Below are 20476 nucleotides of genomic sequence, written 5' to 3'. Positions count from 1 at the left end.
AGAAGATGTTATCATGGTTATCACTGTTTGAAAATATTTAGTAATGATTATCAGTCTCTCCCTCTCTTTTTCCACAAAAGTGTCATGAAAAGTAAGAATATATCTTGTATAGTAAAGGAGATATTATTACATTTAAGATATATATCTAGGTATATATTTATGTATATGTATCTTAAAAGTAATAATATGTAGGAAAGTATATATACATACATATATACATGTCACTGCATTGTCATTAACTTCCCTTAAATTACTTATCTTTTTGGTGTTTTTAGCCCCTGGAAATTAACTTTAAAACTATAAATTCTAGCAATAATTAAATACTTGATGTGCTTCCAACTATTAAACTTCTACAAGTTATACTTAGTGAACTGTCATTATTTTTTTTTAAAGATTTTATTTATTTGATAGAGAGAAATCACAAGTAGACGGAGAGGCAGACAGAGAGAGAGAGGGGAAGCAGGCTCCCTGCTGAGCAGAGAGCCTGATGCAGGACTCGACCCCAGGACCCTGAGATCATGACCTGAGCCGAAGGCAGCGGCCTAACCCACTGAGCCACCCAGGTGCCCCGTGAACTGTTATTAATACTCAAAGTTGAGTTCATATGTTACCACACCTTGTTAGCTTTTCATGATATCATTAATGCCCTAAACTGTACTCTGAAATCATAGTATCATTTGCTTCTAATTTTATCACAGTATATCAAATCACTTTTAGTGTTCAGAATTAGATTTCTAAAAGCTGTGATTCTGAACATTTCTTTTGACTCACTGAGCAGAAGAATTGAGATTAGGTACTTTCTCAGTTCAATATCTAAATTGAGAAAGTACCTTTCTTTCTTAATTTATCTGAATTAAGAAGACATTTTAGTTACAAAGCTCAGGAGTGATAGAAATTCACCTTGGCAAACACACTCTTCAATCCCAAGAAGTCTCTGAAAGACAGAAGTAAGTAAAGGAGATAATAAATCTTTTTATTATGATTTTGCATGTTGATCTTCCTAAAATAAATACCACTAGAATATAGGGTTTTATCATGTAGGTGCTTATTTGTCTAATGTGGATACAGCTTAGAACCTAAGACCTAGGACCTCCTGGGGTGCCTGGGTGGCTCAGTGGGTTACGCTTCTGCCTTCAGCTCGGGTCATGATCTCAGGGTCCTGGGATCGAGTCCTGCATTGGGCTCTCTGCTCGGCAGGGAGCCTGCTCCCCCCACCCTCTGCCTACTTGTGATCTCTGTCAAATAAATAAATAAATAATCTTTAAAAAAAAGACCTAGGGCCTACTATCCCCCAAACGTAATCCATATCATAGAATTTTCCAATTTTTTTTGTTGAAAAATGAATATATTTTGGACATATTAAAAGAAAAAGTGTTTTTGTCATTTGGAAGTAGCGGTGTTTAATTCCTAGGATAAAGAGAATTTCACATGGATGACAATAAGAAAAATAAAGTAACAGCTGAGACGGCTGTGTTTTATCAACCAAATACAATGATAATGTTGAAAACATTGCAAGAAGCTATTGCAAGAGCTGAATGGTCTGCTTCCTCTTAATGCTAATGAGCCTAGTCCTTGCACAAAATTTGGTTTGATAGAAACTACAAGAGGTAGCATGGTCCATTAGGCTTTCAAAGCTTGAAAATGTTAAAGGGTGTGGGATGCCTGCGTGGCTTGGTTGGTTAAGTATCTGACTTCAGCACAGTTGATGTCAGGGTCCAGGGATCAAGCCCAGTGTTGGGCTCCACACTCAGCTGAGGGTCTGCTTCTTCCTCCTCCCCTCACTTGTGTGCATATGGGTGTGTGAGCTCTCTCGCTCTCTAGCCATAAATAAATAAAATAAAGATAGTTTTAAAAAGTAAAATGCTAAAGGGGGTGAATTTGAAACTGAACCAAAATTCAAGAGTGATTTAATTCCTGAACTACCAGTGTTTAGATCCATTAGAGTGTCATACCCTGTCTGCTCTCCTAGGTTTCTCCTGGAGCAGAGAGGGGGTTCACAAGTTACCAGGAGGAAAGTATAGATCTGGAAGTCCAAAGGCTGACTTTACTTTCAAGGTCTAAATATAGTGGAGTACTATAAAAAGATGTCACTTAGGGAACAAAATAACAATTTTGTTATTGGAAGATTTGGATTTTCGGATCTGCTTTGGACCTAAGGTCAAAATGAAATTCTCCTCCTTGTCCTGACCAGGAGCAATGCAGCAGGGAGATTTCAGCAAGCAGCCCCAACACTAGCCTTGTTGTCTGCAGTGGAATCCCACACAGCCTCATACCACTGAGAGACAACTCCAGAAGAGCCCTATGCATTTAGTGACAGGTAACACAACAGTCTTCACCAATAAAAGACATCAGAAATGGACCACGTCTCCTCCTGCTAATTAAGTGTCAAGGAAAGATGATAATGTACTTTCTAGAGATTGAAGAAAGGCATATGAATAGAGACACAGAGGAAAACCATCTTTCATTCTCCCTTTAGCAGCCCGAAGGAACAGTTTACAGGAGTACAAATACAGGAAATAGATTAAGTATTGCATGATAATTTTTCACTGAATGTATAATCATGGATCCCCCAAAATAATTTAAAAGTATCCTCAACCAAAACATATTAAACAGAAAAATAAGTGTGAATTACTGATCATGTCAGAAGTGTTTTATTTGGAAGACTGAACAAACTGAGATCCAGATAACTTAAATTATTTTGAAATACAGCTATATAATTTTAAATACTTAACATGTGCTGTATGTTCTGCACATGCAGAACTATGTAACTAAAGCAGAGTTGACCGGTCACAATGTATTATGTTTCCTATTAAAATAAACGTTACCATTCAAATCATTTTGTATTAAAATATGACATATCAGTCTAGGGGCTCCATTGGTTAAAGTGCCAGCTGTTGGCTAAGGTCACGATCTCAGGGTCCTAAGATCCAGCCCCACATCCAGCGCCCTGCTCAATGGGGAGCCTACTTCTTCCTCTACCTCTGCCGCTCTCCCACTCATACTCTCTACCCTCTCTCAAATAAAGAAAATGTTTAAAAAAAAAGACATATCAGTTTAACAATTTCGATCCAACTTCTTGGAAGAGTAATTTTTAAGTTAAAGATTAAATACCCATCTCTGTGAAAAGACATTAAATGGATATCCAGTATCGATGCAAGCCTTTTTTGACCTCCTTATATTTCTTATATTTATATCCTATTGGTATACTAAGTCAGAATATGAAATATCTCATCCTTGCTGATATACTTGAGGAACTTTTTCAGTTGACATTAGGTATAAATTGACTAAGTTTCACAAGCATTTTTCATATGCCTGTGATTAGCATAAAAGCATGATCCATTGTTGAGCAAATATTAAATTTTCTGGACATTTTTATTGTCATACGGCCAGAATTCTCTCTGAATTATCTACACATAAATAAATACACATTTATATGATAAAGCAAAAACACATATACCTAGAATTGAACTCTTGGAAGATGGAAAGTTCTTTGAGAATACATATGAGTATTGAAATAGGGCCCTATCGTTTCTGGATAGCACCAGAACTGACTTTGAATATATAATGCATATAAAAGGGAATGGCACTGAATGTCATTATTATCTGGCTATAGAATTCTTATAAATAGAGCTAGAGAGACCTATTTTGAATAAGACAATCAGAAACTCATAAATCATTTTAAAGCATGGGCATAGGGGTACAAAATTAAAAGATAAAGCTAGTATTTTTTAATTTAAAGGCTGGAAGGCAGATTAGCACTTTCTTTTGCAAACAGAAAATATAAGAATTGAAAAAGTGACTTCAAGTTTATACAATCTGGATCATTTCTGAAACTTGGTTTAGATAATTTAAATACAATATTCCTTCAATGTCCATTCTGATGGTAGGACAAGGAAGGAACAGGAAGAGCTATTAGTGCACAGTATATATGAATGAAACCCCCAGCGGAGAGGTGCAGAGTACTATCAGCTAGTCCATTCACCATGGCCTCTTTCTCATGAATTTGTTGTTTTCTTATGTAAGAAATGAAGCACCAGGTGCAAAATAATTTGCTTATGTCAAATTCAAACTTGTATAATTTTTAAAAGCTATTTTTATCATACATTGGAAGGATATTCAAAAGCTGTTAAAGGGCCAAAACAATTAACCAATGCATAAGGAAACAACAGTAGTTCATTAATATTTATTTAATTATTTATTTTTAATATACAGTTGGCCCTTTAAATACAACTTTGAACTGCATAAGTCCACTTATACACAGATTTTTTACTGTACAGTTTTGGAAATGTATATTCTCTTCTTTATGATTTTCTTCATAAAATTTTCTTTAGCTTTATATATATATATATATATATATATATATCATACAAAGTACACATTGATTGGCTATTTATGTTATTGAGAAGCTTCTGGTCAACCTATAGATTGTTAGGTTTTAGAGGAATCAAAAGTTATTGTTGTTTATTCTACTTTGATATTATTAGAGACATTCTAACTTCATTTAGTTTTATGTTTGCATGGTATACATTTCGCTTAAACCATCTTTATCAATATATTTAAGATGAATTCCTAATAGGCAGAATTTATTTGGGTTTTTGTTTGTTCTTTTTTAAGATTTTATTTGTTTATTTATTTATCAGAGAGAGAGAGAGCGTGCACACGCAGGCAGACTGGCAGGCAGAGGCAGAGAGAGAAAGAGGGTCCCTGCTGAGCAAGGAGCCCGATGCGGAACTTGATCCCAGGACACTGGGATCATGATTCGAGCCGAAGGCAGAGGCTTAACCCACTGAGACACCCAGGCATCCTGGGTTTTGTTTTTTGTTTTTTTTTTTTTTTATCAAGTTTATGACTATCTTTTAGTCAATATATCTAAAATATTTACATTAAATATAATTATTGAAATGATTCATGTAGGTTTTACCTGTTCCTTTATTTATTTCTTTTGTTTTTTATTTTTTTCCTCTGCCCTCACACTTTCTTGACTTCATTTAGTGTATTGAATTTTTTTCAATAATTTGATTTTAATGTCTCTGTTTTTTATTCTATATGTTTACACTGCTTTCAGTTGCTACCTAATGTCCATAACTATTCAGAGTTAATGTTTTACCACTTAAAGTAAGACATGGGACACTTACACCATATAAACCCCTCTTTCTCCCAGTGCATTTTATAGTTGCCACATGTACTACATATGTTGAACAACTCCCTACCAAATATTATAATTTTGCTTTCAATAATCACCCTAAGATTTATTTATTTTGAGAAAGAGAGCGAGAGCAGGAAGGAGAGGAGCATAAGGACAGAGAGAATCTCAAGCAGACTCCCCGCTGAGCCTTAAGCAGGGCTCTGTCCCCGGACCCTGAGACCATGACCTGAGCTGAGACCAAGAGTCACTCAATAGACTGAGCCACCCAGGCAACCCAATAATTACACTTTTTTCAAGACTCAAGCAGAGATAATATTCTATTCTACTTATCTAAACATTTGCCATTTCTGAAACTCTCTCATCATTTCTCAAGTTTAGATTTTCCCTCTGATCTCACATTTTTGTAGAACTTCAGCATTTCCTTTAGAGTAGCCCTTGCGATGGATCTTCTTGGCTTCTCATCATCTAAGAATGCCTTACGTGGCCTTCATTCCTGAAAGACATTTCCCCTTCACAGAGTTTTGAGTCAAGAGCTGTTTTTCTCTTGTCCCTTGAAAGGCATTGCCCACCTTCTGTCTTCCTCATTTCATTGTGAGAAATACGGACTTAGCAGAATGGTATTGCCCCTGTATTAAACTCTTTTTTTGTTTTTTCTCCCCATTGGCATTCACTGTATCTGGACATGGTTTTCTTTGAGTCTGTCTTCTTTAAGGATTTCTGTGTATTTTTAATCTGTAAATAAATTCAGGAAGCTTTCAGCTATGATTTCTTCTTCCATATCTGTGTCTTCTTCTTCTCCTTCAAGAAGTTCAGTAAGAAAAAGGTCATGACTTTGATATTTTCCTGGCAGTTTCCAAAGCTCTCATCATGTAATCTTTTGTTCTTATTTCTCTGTTCTTCAGATTGTAAAATTTTTATGTATTTCTTTTTAAGTTTACTTTCTCTTTTTCTGCATCACTATCCTGCTATTGAGCCTACCCTGTACATTATTTAATAATTTCAGAGACTATATTTTTAAGCTCTGTAATTTTCATTTGGTTTTTTTGTGTAGTCTGTATTTCTCTAATAAGAATTTTCTCTTTATTGTTATATTGTTGCCATATCATTTTTTTATCCTAGTTTTGTTTTGCTTCCCCAATTCATGTACTAGTCTTTACTCTTCAATGTATTCTGGTAATTGGCTGTTTTTTGTTTTGTTTTTATAGTTTGTTCACATTTTTTGGCTCTAATCAGAGAAAAACACAGAATGCAGTAGGATTATTCAACCTGATCCAGAAGATGCTAAATCTTCCAATGTTTAACTTTGAAACAAGTCATCAAAAAATATAGTTTAAAAAGATAGAGAAAAAACCCATAAAACAATAACCAGGGTATAGTGACCAGTGTAAGAGATCAGATTTTTAAAATTTTACTCAAGATACAGTTTGTGGTTAACAAATTTTATCTGATTTTTTTCCCTCATTTTGCCTCAGATAAGAAAATTGAGAATGAAACATTGGCACTACATCAAAATTAATCATTCAAGAATTATTTCTTGAAGAATTCTTGAAGAATTTCTTCAATTATGTGTGGGTAATGATGATAATATTTTCAACTCAAACAATATACTTAGTGTAACTATCAGTTTAACCTGGAACATTTTAAGCCATGGTTAGCATGATATCTAGTTTTGGGATGGCTTTAGCAGTCAACAAAATGAGGCAGAAATGTTGAAAAAAATGTGTATAATGAAATGGGGAATTAAGTCTGAATTTAAAAGGATCAGAGTGTATCAAGAAAAATTATTCCATATCAATATAAAATAAAACAGGTCTACACAAATAACTAATTCAAGTACAAAGAATATTACAAATATCTAGGCAAGACCATATTTTTTTATATAAACAAACAAAATTAGTATGTATCAAGAAACATTTGTGGGAAAATATTTAAACCAAACTTCCTTACCTAGCAAAATTGTCATTTATATGTCAGCATAATTAATGCAAGAAAATGTCAAAAATTGAAAGAACATTATAAATATTCTTTATTGAAACTAGGTTTGAAGTTCTCCGGCAACCAGATGTCATGACCTCCAATGCCTAACACTAAACAATTCATTAAAAACAAACTTCAAATAACAATAACAAAATTGTGATTACACAATATTGAAGATCTTACTACTGCTCCATATATATATATGTATATATATATATATTTTTTTTTAACTATCTCTATTATCCATGCACACTGAAAGATTATCATTCCCTGGTTCCTTGAAGTGGGTATGATCATGTGAATTGTTTTGGTAAATGATATTTGAACAGAAGAATTAAAGATATGGCTTATAGTTATCTGTTCTTTTTCTCTTCCACTGCCAAGTTGGAAGACATTTTGAGATAATGGCATGTTAAGATAGAGGAACTGTCTTCTAGTTGGATATTCAAGTGACCATAGTAAGACCAACCTGCCAGTGTGAGGGAGAAGTGTGAGGGAGAAATAAATCTTTATTGTTATTTGTAACTGAGATTTAGAGTTGTCTGTTACTTCAAAATAACCAAATAAAGAATGACTGGTGAACACAATATAGTACGAATGCCTTAGTTCCTTCAGGCTGTTATAATGAAATATCATAGACCTTTTATCTTATAAACAACAGAAATTTGTTTTTTAAATGTATTAAAATTAACTTAAAATCTGTTTTGTCTGATGATAGTATAATAATTCCAGCTCTCTGCTGGTATTTATATGGTATATCTTTTTCCTTCCTTTGCTTTCAACCTCTTTTGTCTTTAAATCTTCACTATTTATTATAGACTGTGTACAGTTGGATTATGTTATTTTTAAAACTATCCTTTCAATTCTTGCCTTGTTTGGAGTGTTTACTGATTTATATTTCTTGCAATTACTGATAAGGTATCAATACAAACAAAAGCCATTTTTTTTCCCCATATGTATTAAGTCTTTCTTTGTTTCTCTGTTCCTCTATTACTGCCTCTCTTTTGTTAAATTGGTATTTTCTATTGTATTATTTTAATTATTTTGTTGTTTCTGTTATTAAAGTAATTACTTTCTTAATGGTTGTTGTGGGAATTAAAATTAATATCTCAACAATAAAACATAGTTTGGATTAATTCCAATTTAATTTCAATAGTGTAAACAAGTTTCTGCATAGCTCTGTTTCCTACCTACTCTGTGGCATTATCCTGTGCAAACTCCAAACTCCAACTTAACACATTAAATACTACTCAACACAGATTTATAATTGTTATTTTTTTTGTCTTTTAAATGAGATGAGGGAAAAAAGAGTTACACAAAAACATAGTCAATTTCAAAATGATTTTTAGTTATGCCTTCACTATAGTTAGTTTTGTTTTCAGTATCACTTTAATTATCCCTAGTGTCTTTTTATTATAAGCTGAAGCATTCACATAAGTGTCTATTGTGTGTCAGGTTTGCTAGTGATTATTCTCTCAGTTCTTATTTGGAGGGGTCTTAAATTTTACTTCAGTTTTACTAATATTTTGTTGGTACAGAATTCTTGATTGGCAGTCTTTCTTTTAGTATATCTAAATCATCCCAATGCTTCTGGCCTCCATGGTATTTTATGAGGAATCATATTTTCACCTTATTGTGGATCCCTTGTCCTTGATGTATTATCTCTTTCTTGCTTCTTTCATAATTTTCTCTTCGTCTTTGACATTCAACAGTTTGATGAGGTCTGGATCTCTTCAAGTTCTAGTCAGAATTCATCGAGCTTCTCAGATGTGTAATTGAGATTTCCATTATATTCAGAAATTTTCTGACCAGTATTTATTCAAATACTCTTTCTGCCTCTTTCTACCTCTCCTCCCATATATAACTGAAGGTGTCCCACAGATCTTGGAGGCCCTGCTATATTTTTTTCTTTTTTTCTATTCTTCAGATTTGATAATCTTGATAGACCTCTGTCCAAATTCACTGTTTCTTTCTTCTGTATTCTCCCAGCTCCATTCGGTTGTTTAGCCCTTAAAGTACATGAAGCAGCGTATCACTGTTTTACTTATTGTGTTTTAACCCCAGGATTGTCATTCGTTTTATAATTTCTATTCTCTATTTAGAAAGACAGTTCCACTATTTTTTAGATATTAATTATTTGAGCACATTAAAGTATTTCTCTATTAAATGCAACACCTGGGATCCCTCATCCTCGGTTTCTACCCACTGTTTTTTCCCCCCTGTTTTTGGCCCATGTATTGTTTACATGGCTTATAATTTTTTTCTTAACTGCTAGTTAAGTGTTTTAAGTAATATAATGTGGCAACTCTAGATACTGCATCTCTGTCCTTCCAAGCATTTGCTCTTACTGCTCTTTTTGTTTGTTTATTTATTTGTTTTGTTTTGTTTTGTTTTAGCAGTTTGCAGAACGAATTCTTTAGAGTACATATTCTGTGTTGAGTAAACATTCTGGGTGGTCGATAGAATCCCTATACATTGTAGCTTAGTTATCAGCTAATAATTTGTCAAAGATATTTTTACATGTTGGAGCCAATAAATCCTCCAGCTTTTGTCACCAGTCTCCATGTTTAGGGGCGTTCATTCAATGCTCAGGCAGGCTGTTTATATTTATTCCCTGCTTGTCAACTCCTGTTTGCACAGAATCACAGCACAAAGGTGATTTTTTTTTTTTTTTTTTTAAGATGGGACCAGTGAGGGAGGCAAACCACAGGACACTCTTAATCTCAAGAAACAAACTGAGCGCTGCTGGGGGATTGGCAGGGAGGGCTGGGTGTCTGGGTGATGACACTGGGGAGGGTCTGTGCTATGGTGAGCGCTATGAATTGGGTAAGACTGATGATTCACAGACCTGTACCCCTGAAACAAATAATACATTAAATGTTAATAAACAACAACAAAAGGTGAATGCTAAAGCCATCTCCATTATTTCTAGGCATGCAGACTCTCCTGACATGCAAATAGCCCTCTATATCCCTGTAACCTTGTACATATCCCCAAATGTTTCAGTCTTCTCAAAGTTCCCCATGGTTATCTGATTCCTCAGTTTTCTTTTTTGGGGTTTTTGTCACTTTTCTGTTTATTTCAACTATCATTGCTACCTCAAGCAGCTACAGTGTTAAACAATGAACTTTAAATAAGTCAATTAAAGACAAGTCTTGCAAGTGAGATTTTCTAGGGAACTTTCAGACATGTCAGATAATGACAGAAATTTTGGAATGTGATTTTAAATGAATTTCCACTTCTTTCTTTCCTTCCCAGCTTCTGTAATACAGTTGATACTCAAGTCATAGAGATGGGTGTATAAAGGAAGTAGCACAAGTTAAAACACAACAAAGCTCACTGTTATTCTTTTCTTTCCACAATTCATCTGATTTTTTCTAGAATAAGCATTCATTAGATAGTTGCAGGTTACTGCTCAGTTTCTAGAGCTATGAAACCTTTGATCTTGACTTTTTCCCCCAAGTTCTCTCATTGCGAGTATGGAGAAATTTTCCAGACGTTCTCTGCCGCTTCTGCTGACATCACTCCTTCTTTATGATTTCTTATTCAAATACATCAGAATTATCTTATTTACTTCAATTTATAACCTTTTTTGCTTCCTCAAGGCTTCATCCATATTACTAACTGCTTTGAACAAATTTTATGCCTCAGTCTAAAAGAATTTAATCTTAAAAAGGGCTTTCTTTATGTCTCTCTTAACATATTATAACTCTCTATAAATTACCATAGAATACTATGTTTTAAATTACAATCATTGCCTTTGAAATGTTTTAGTTAAACTTCTGTTATCTTTAAATGTAAGGTTGCAAGGTCTGAAAGATCATGAATCAATTCTGTCTCATTCCATGCATTATTTGTAAGATCCTGCATAATTCTTCAATAGGTATCACCAATAAAATAATGAAGGTATATGAGTATAACGTATTTATTGAAAATTTGCACAATTTAAGTTATGACAGGTTTAAAAATTGTATGTCCAATCATTTATTGGTTGAATGCTTAAAATTGGTATATATTTGGGACAAATCTGGATTGTATGGTGTTTTAGTTGATATTTGTGAGGAGCATAGTATTTGTAGGGTTTCCATTCTTATTCTTCACTTAAATATTGATTTGAAAAGCTATTGTACATTATACTACTCACACACCTAAGGCCAAGAGAGAGATTAACTAAAAGATATGTCTTTTTTATTCTGGGAATATCATGTGTTTCTCACAAGACAGCTTCCCCTAGTAAATTCTCAAAGGGCAGATATTACTGTCAGATTTATCCTCTGTACATCCCAACTAGTAGTTGAAGATGAAGAGAGAATCTGTATGATCAGAAATGCCTCAGAATATACATTTGGTAGAATATTTTTTCCTAAGAAAAGAGCACATTCTTTTTTTTTATTATTTTATTTTTAATTTTTTGTTTTCAGCATAACAGTATTCATTATTTTTTCACCACACCGAGTGCTCCATGCAACCTGTGCCTTCTATAATACCCACCACCTGGTACCCCAACCTCCCACCCCCCCCGCCACTTCAAACCCCTCAGATTGTTTTTCAGAGTCCATAGTCTCTCATGGTTCACCTCCCCTTCCAATTTCCCCCAACTCCCTTCTCCTCTCTAACACCCCTTGTCCTCCATGCTATTTGTTATGCTCCACAAATAAGTGAAACCATATGATAATTGACTCTCTCTGCTTGACTTATTTCACTCAGCATAATCTCTTCCAGTCCCATCCATGTTGCTACAAAAGTTGGGTATTCATCCTTTCTGATGGAGGCATCATACTCCATAGTGTATATGGACCACATCTTCCTTATCCATTCGTCCGTTGAAGGGCATCTTGGTTCTTTCCACAGTTTGGTGACCATGGCCATTGCTGCTATAAACATTGGGGTACAGATGGCCCTTCTTTTCACTACGTCTGTATCTTTGGGGTAAATACCCAGGAGTGCAATGGCAGGGTCATAGGGAAGTTCTATTTTTAATTTATTGAGGAATCTCCACACTGTTCTCCAAAGAGGCTGCACCAACTTGCATTCCCACCAACAGTGTAAGAGGGTTCCCCTTTCTCCACATCCCCTCCAACACATGTTGTTTCCTGGCTTGTTAATTTTGGCCATTCTAACTGGTGTAAGGTGATATCTCAATGTGGTTTTAATTTGACTCTCCCTGATGGCTAGTGATGATAAACATTTTTTTATGTGTCTGATAACCATTTGTATGTCTTGATTGGAGAAGTGTCTGTTTATATCTTCTGCCCATTTTTTGATATGATTGTCTGTTTTGTGTGTGTTGAGTTTGAGGAGTTCATTATAGATCCTGGATATCAACCTTTTGTCTGTACCGTCATTTGCAAATATCTTCTCCCATTCCGTGGGTTGCCTCTTTGTTTTTTTGACTGTTTCCTTTGCTGTGCAGAAGCTTTTGATTTTGATGAAGTCCCAAAATTTTATTTTTGCTTTTGTTTCCTTTGCTTTTGGAGACATATCTTGAAAGAAGTTGCTGTGGCTGATATCAAAGATATTACTGCTTATGTTCTCCTCTAGGATTCTGATGGATTCCTGTCTCACGTTGAGGTCTTTTATCCATTTTGAGTTTATCTTTGTGTACGGTGTAAGAGAATGGTCGAGTTTCATTCTTCTACATATAGCTGTCCAGTTTTCCCAGCACCATTTATTGAAGAGACTGTCTTTTTACCACTGTATATTTTTTCCTGTTTTGTCGAAGATTAATTGACCATAGAGTTGAGAGTCCATATCTGGGCTCTCTACTCTGTTCCACTGGTCTATGTGTCTGTTTTTATGCCAGTACCATGCTGTCTTGGTGTTCACAGCTTTGTAATAAAGCTTGAAATCAGATAACATGATGCCCCCAGTTTTATTTTTGTTTTTCAACATTTCCTTAGTGATTCGGGGTCTCTTCTGATTCCATACAAATTTTTGGATTATTTGCTCCAGCTCTTTGAAGAATACTGGTGGAATTTTTATGTGAATGGCATTAAAAGTATAGATTGCTCTAGGCAGTATAGACATTTTAACAATGTTTATTCTTCCGATCCAAGAGCATGGAATGGTCTTTCATCTTTTTGTGTCTTCTTCAATTTCTTTCACGAGTGTTCTGTAGTTCCTTGAGTACAGATCCTTTACCTCTTTGGTTAGGTTTATTCCCAGGTATCTTATGGTTCTTGGTGCTATAGTAAATGGAATCGATTCTCTAATTTCCCATTCTGTATTTTCATTGTTAGTGTATAAGAAAGTGACTGATTTCTGTACATTGACTTTGTATCCTGCCACGTTGCTGAATTGCTGTATGAGTTCTAGTAGTTTGGGGGTGGAGTCTTTTGGGTTTTCCATATAAAGAATCGTGTCATCTGCGAAGAGAGAGAGTTTGACTTCTTCATTGCCAATGTGGATACCTTTTATTTCCCTTTGTTGTCTGATTGCTGTTGCTAGGACTTCTAATACTATGTTGAACAAGAGTGGTGAGAGTGGGCATCCTTGTCTTGTTCCTGATCTCAATGGGAAGGCTGCGAGCTTTTTCCCATTGAGGATGATATTTGCTGTGGGTCTTTCATAGATAGATTTTATGAAGTTCAGGAATGTTCTCTCTATCCCTATATTTTGAAGTGTTTTAATCAGGAACAGATGCTGGATTTTGTCAAATTCTTTTTCTGCATCAATTGAGAGGACCACGTGGTTCTTCTCTCTTCTCATATTAATTTGTTCTATCACATTGATTGATTTGCGAATGTTGAACCATCCTTGTAGCCCAGGGATGAATCCCACCTGGTCATGGTGGATAATCTTTGTAATGTGCTGCTGGATCCTGTTTGCTAGGATCTTGTTGAGAATCTTAGCATCCATATTCATTAGTGATATTGGTCTGAAATTCTCTTTTCTGGTAAGGTCTTTGCCTGGTTTGGGGATCAAGGTAATGCTGGCTTCATAGAAAGAGTCTGGAAGTTTTCCTTCTGCTTCAATTTTTTGAAACAGCTTCAGAATAAGTGTTATTTCTTCTTTGAAAGTTTGGTAGAATTCCCCAGGGAATCCATCAGGTCCTGGGCTCTTGTTTTTTGGGAGGTTTTTGATCAATGCTTCAATCTCGTTACTAGATATCGGTCTATTCAGGTTGTCGATTTCTTCCTGGTTCAATTTTGGGAGTTTATAGTTTTCCAGGAATGCATCCATTTCATCTAGGTTGCTAAGCTTATTGGCATATAACTGTTGATAATAACTTCTGATGATTGTTTCTACTTCCTTGGTGTTGGTTGTGATCTCTCCCTTTTCATTCATAATTTTATTAATTTGGGCTTTCTCTCTTTTCTTTTGGATTAGTGTGGCCAGTGGTTTATCGATCTTATTGATTCTTTCAAAAAACCAGCTTCTAGTTTCATTGATATGTTCTACTGTATCTCTGGTTTCTACCTCATTGATCTCAGCTCTAATCTTGATTATTTCCTTTCTTATGTTGGAGTTGGTTTGATTTGTTGTTGATTCTCCAGTTCTTTAAGGTGTAGAGACAGCTGCTGTGTTCTGGATTTTTCAATTTTATGAGGGAGGCTTGGATGGCTATGTATTTCCCCCTTAGGACTGCCTTGGCTGTATCCCAAAGGTTTTGGACCGAAGTGTCTTCATTCTCATTGGTTTCCATGAATTGTTTCAGTTCTTCTTTGATTTCCTGGTTGATCCAAGCATTCTTAAGCAAGGTTGTCTTTAGCTTCCAGGTGTTTGAGTTCCTTCGGAACTTTTCCTTGTGGATTGAGCTCCAGTTTCAAAGCATTGTGATCTGAGAATATGTAGGGAATAATCTCAGTCTTTTGGTATCAGTTGAGTCCTGATTTGTGACCCAGTATGTGGTCTATTCTTGAGAAGGTTCCATGTGCACTTGAGAAGAATGAGTATTCTGTTGTTTTAGGGTGGAATGTTCTATATATATCTATGAGGTCCATCTGGTCCAATGTCATTCAATGCTCTTGTTTCTTTATTGATTTTCTGCTTCGATGATCTATTTCTGAGAGAGGTGTGTTAAGATCTCCTAGTATTAGTGTATTCATATCAATATGACTTTTTATCTTGATTAACAGTTTTCTTATGTAATTTGCTGCTCCCATATTGGGGGCATAGATATTTACAATGTTAAATCATCTTGGTGGATAGTCCCTTTAAGGATTATGTAGTGTCCTTTTGTATCTCTGACTACAGTCTTTAGTTTAAAATCTAATTTATCTGATATGAGAATCGCTACCCCGGCCTTCTTTTGAGGCCCATTGGCATGAAAAATGCTTCTCCATCCTTTCACTTTCAGTCTGGGTGTATCTTTAGGTTCAAAATGGGTCTCTTGTAGACAACATATGGTTGGGTCCTGTCGTTTTATCCAATCTGCAACCCTGTGCCATTTTATGGGCGCATTTAGGCCATTCACATTAAGAGTTATTATTGATAGATACGTTTTTATTGACATCGTGTTACCTTTGAAGTCTTTCTTTCTGTAGATTGTCTCTATATTTCTGTTCAATGCCATTCTTAGGATTTTTCCTCTTTTATAGAACCCCCCTTAATATTTCCTGCAGTGTCGGCTTGGTGGTTTCATAGTCTTTTAAGCCTTGCCGGTTGGAAACTCTTTATCTCTCCATCCATTTTGAATGTCAGTCTTGCTGGATAAAATATTCTTGGCCGCATGTTCTTCTCATTTAGTGCCCTGAATATATCTTGCCAGCCCTTTCTTGCTTGCCAGGTCTCTGTGGACAGGTCTGACGTTATTCTGATGGGCTTTCCTCTGTAAGTAAGGAGCCTCTTTGTCCTAGTGGCTTTCAAGAAATTATACCTACAATTATGATTCCTGAATTTGACTATCAGGTGTCGTGATTTTTTTTGGAATCTAGAATCTTGGGTGGAGACCGTTCAGCCTCTAGTATATGAATGCTGGTTCCATTCGCGAGATTGGGAAAATTTTCATGAAGAACTTGTTCCACTATATCTTCTATACTTCTTTCCTTCTCCTCCCCTTCAGGGATTCCAATAATTCCAATATTGGAATGTTTCATGACATCATTTATTTCCCTGATTCTGTTTTTGTGGTTTCTAAGCTGTTTGTTCCAGGCTTCCTCCTGATCCTTTCTCTCTATCTGTTTGTCCTCCAGATCACTAATTCTATCTTCTGTCTCAGTTACCCTAGCTTTGAGAGAATTTAGATTAGATTGGAACTCATTGAGAGCATTGTGAAGTTCATCCCTGGTAGCTTTCAACTCTTCCCTAACATTGAAAACATGATCTCTGGTCGTTTTCAGTTCGGCCCAAATCAATTCCGTTTGGTTATCCATGGCTTTCTCCAACCTAACTATTGCCTGGATAATTGTTAGCCTGAATTCTCTTTCCGACATATTGTCTGTGTTGATAGCCATTAGCTCTGTTGCGGAACGTCCATCCTCTGTATTTTTCTTCTGTTGGGCATTCCTCCTCCTAGTCATTTTGGTGAGAGATGACTGAGCAGATGTAGCTGGATATATTGACCGTGGTGCAGTCAAGGTGCACCCTGGAACACTTCTGAGCAATCAGGATTCCCCAACCAAAAGAGAGACAAAAGAAAAGAAAAAAAAAGAGAGAGAGAGAGAGAGGGAGACAGGAAAGAAAGGGAAGATGAAAGATAAGGTTCAGCCCAAATGGGCCCCAAGGTAAGATTTATGAAGTAGACAAACAAAAACAGACAAACAAAAAGACTAATAAAAGTATATGATAAGAGGAAAAAATATATATATATATTTATATATATATATATTTGCATATATATATATATGCAAATAAGGAACCTCGTCAAAAAGAACCCCAAGTGTAAGATTTATATACTATCAGGACAAACACAAAAACACAGAAACAGTGGTGGAAGAAAAAGATGGGAGAGTGGTTATAAATTCTCAGTGTGGGCGAGGAAGGTAGTTTTGATTCTTCCTGGATGTATCTTGATATCTTTGTTAAAGGACTCAACTTTCCTAAGATAAAGGGGGATTAAAAATTGGGTTACCTATAGGGGTAGTATTGATTGGGGGAAGGGGATTATTTTGAAGTTTAACTCTATATGAATATTAGAAAATAAAAATAAAAAGGAATAAACTAAACTAAACTAAAAAAAAAGAAATTCAAAAAATAGAAATGCAAAAGAAAAACATAGGTGTATGTTTCAAAAAGTTCAGGTTAGAAGGTTATTATGGAATTTGATATACTGGACAGCTCACTGTGATGGTAAATAGGTTAAAAAAATTATCTATATAAAAAAAATGAACCAGAATAATGGGAATGAGTAAAAAATTAAAGTTTTCCTATGAATTAGTGGTGGTTGTTCTCTTATCGCCCCTTTTTTTTTCTCCTTTCTTGGTTTTTTTTCTGGGGGAGGGGCCTGCCACGTGGGTTTTCAGTCAATGATGTTCCCTGAGTTAAGTCCTCCCGCCCCCCCCCCTCAAGGGGGTGGACTCTGAGGAAACTGTTTTTTTTTTTTTTTAAGATTTTATTTATTTATTTGACAGACAGAGATCACAAGCAGGCAGAGAGGCAGGCAGAGAGAGAGGAGGAAGCAGGCTCCCCGCTGAGCAGAGATCCCGATGCGGGGCTCGATCCCAGGACCCTGAGATCATGACCTGAGCCGAAGGCAGCGGCTTAACCCACTGAGCCACCCAGGCGCCCCGAAACTGGTTTTTTTTCAGGCTTTTGTTCTCTGGCGGTTTTTATGTTTGTTCACTTTTTATTTCTCTCACCTTGACCGCTTTGGGTGGTTTTTGTAGTTTTAGAGGAAAACAAACCGCACCCTGACCTCCCTCTCTGAGCAAAGCCTCAGTCTGGCTGCAGAGCCCAAGTAAGTTCCCCCTTGGCCGCTGGCGGAGCAGGTTCCGAGTCGCGGTCCCTGGGGACACAGGATCTTTTGCTTGTACCCAAAGCCAGGGCAGCGGCGGCGGCTGTCTGGGCGCTCCCGACCGCCAGAGAGGTTCCAAGCAGCGATGGCACACGGAGATTTTGCCGCTGGCCCGGGCTGGGAGCGCCTGGTCTTGCTGGGTCTAAGAGCGCCCGGCTTGCGCGCACCTCTGTCAGGGGCGGCTGTGGGTCGCGCGGGTCTCAGGCTCTGAGAACGGGGTGCAGGTCCGAGAGCGCCAGGCTGGGCCTTTGCACACCTCTCTGGGGGGAGAGTTTGGTGCAGGCGTCTTAGGCTCTGAAACAATGGCGCGTATCAAAGGGCACCGGCTGGGCCTGTGAACCTCTCTCGGGGGAGGATGCAGGGCGCGCGCCTCTCAGGCTCCGTAGCAGGGCGCGCACGTTCTGCCCCCCGGCGTGCCTCCCAGCCCCTCGCAGGAGCCGGACCCCACGCGTTCTCGGGGGCGCTGGCGGCTTGGGGACCGAGAGCCGGTTTCTCCGCCGCACTCTCTCTGCCTCAGTGCCGGGGAGGCTGTCCTGGGACCGGGGACTTAAGCCCCTGTCGCTGGCCGCCCCGATTCCCACAATTTCCCGCCACGATCCTTTGCTCTTTTGGAGTGCTTTCATCCAGTCTCCGAGTTAATGCTGGTCCCCAGGCGCAGGGCACTCTGGCTCGGATTGGGGTATGACTTTCCACCGGGCCGCCTCTGCGGGCTCCCTCCCCTTTTTATCTTCCGCTATCAGTCCGCCTTCCTGCTCTGCTTTACCTGCCCACTGGCGTCTTCCGTCCCTGTAAAGATCCAGACGTGTATAATTCTGATCTCAGGCTGATTTCATGGCTGATCGGAGTTCTTTGGTAGGTAATCAGCTCACTTTGGGGTACCGGCTGAAAAGGCGCCTCCTCCTACTCCCCCGCCATCTTGTCCCCCTCCTGAGCACATTCTTTATAAGGGAAAAAAATTAGCAATGAGTATGTACTTTTATACTTAGGTCATATTGGTATAGTTAAATGATAGATGATAATGAAGATATTTGCTGCTTTTTGTTAAGTGATTTTATTACCAAGCCAATTTTAGTAAGGTTTTAGAGTAGAATTTTGCTACTTTATTTTATGTAGGCAAGTTTTGGGCACTCGTTCAAAGAGCCACAGCCAGCTTTTCATTAATGCCGTATTATACATATGGGCCTGTGCACATTCTAACTCCCAATAAATTGTAAGACATATTATATTTGGAGATAAAAAATGTTGTTTCCTTGATTTCAGACTGCATGTGATTGAGCAAACATATCATGATGCCTTAAAAACAGGTTGTTGATTTTCTCAGTATAAATAATTCTGTTACTACACATGATGGGAAATTGTCCTCCTTTTGTTCGTCATAGGACATGACTTAAAGTACATTCAAATGAATCACTAAAATCACAAAAAGCTGTTTTGCCCCAAACAGTCCAGGATTTGTCTTTCTTCCACTTCCCAGTTGCCATGAGAGCTCCGCCAGAGTAACTTACTGGGTCCTTTAAAAAATACATAATTTCCTGGGGTGACTGGGTGGCTCAGTCAGTTAAGCTTCTGTCTTTGTCTTAGGTCATGATCCATGTGGGGCTCCTGCTCAGCAGGGAGTCTGCTTTTCCCTCTCCTTCTGCCCCTCCCCTTACTTGTGGTCTCTCTCAAATAAATTAAATCTTTAAAAAATATATATGTGTGCATACATACACACACACATCTATACTTTCCTAAAGTTAATTGCATAATGACTAAATCATGAAAAAGTGGATTTAGAGGTAGATAAAATGTTGACCCAATATTTGGGTTCAAAAAATTGACACCCCCAAAAATACAATCAGAAAATCATAAAAATAAGGATATGAAACAGCATCTTGAAACGTTAGACCTAGTACATTTGTTCAAAATGAAGGTGACCCTTTAGGTAAGTCTGTCAACAAAATGGTATCAGAGTGCCTATTTGTTGGCTGCCATAGTTGTGTAAGAGAATTAATGATCACAATGGAGGCATCTAGAATGAGAGTAAGGTTTACTGCTATTCCCGGGTATCAGAATCCTGCATTTCAGTTAATTCACCCATGAGCTCAGCAACACCTTGGACCTCACAGTTTTAGAAATAAGCTTGTATAGGGTATCAGAGGACATTTATTCTGGCTAATTCTCTTACAGTTGAGAAGTGGCTAAATGACTCATATGAAGTCTAAAACAACTTTTGGAAAATGCTAAATCTAGAATTCAGTTTCTTTTCTTTAAAATCTAAGGTGTTTTCACCTCATTCAGGTGTCCTTTCGTCTCAACTGTTCTTTGAGATTGTCCCTATGCTTTATTTTAGGTTTTTGGAAGTTACAAGTGTAGTGATATACATATTCTTAGATTCATTTTTTTCTTATTTTTGTTGCTTCCCGAAGTATAACAATTAATTCAGTCTTGCCTAAAAGCATAGCAATTTACTCTAGGAA

Source organism: Mustela putorius, unplaced genomic scaffold, assembly GCF_011764305.1.
Source record: "Mustela putorius furo isolate JIRA1106 unplaced genomic scaffold, ASM1176430v1.1 tig00003932_pilon_pilon_pilon:0A:0A, whole genome shotgun sequence".
NCBI lineage: Eukaryota > Metazoa > Chordata > Mammalia > Carnivora > Mustelidae > Mustela > Mustela putorius.
This window is presented reverse-complemented; position numbering follows the sequence as displayed.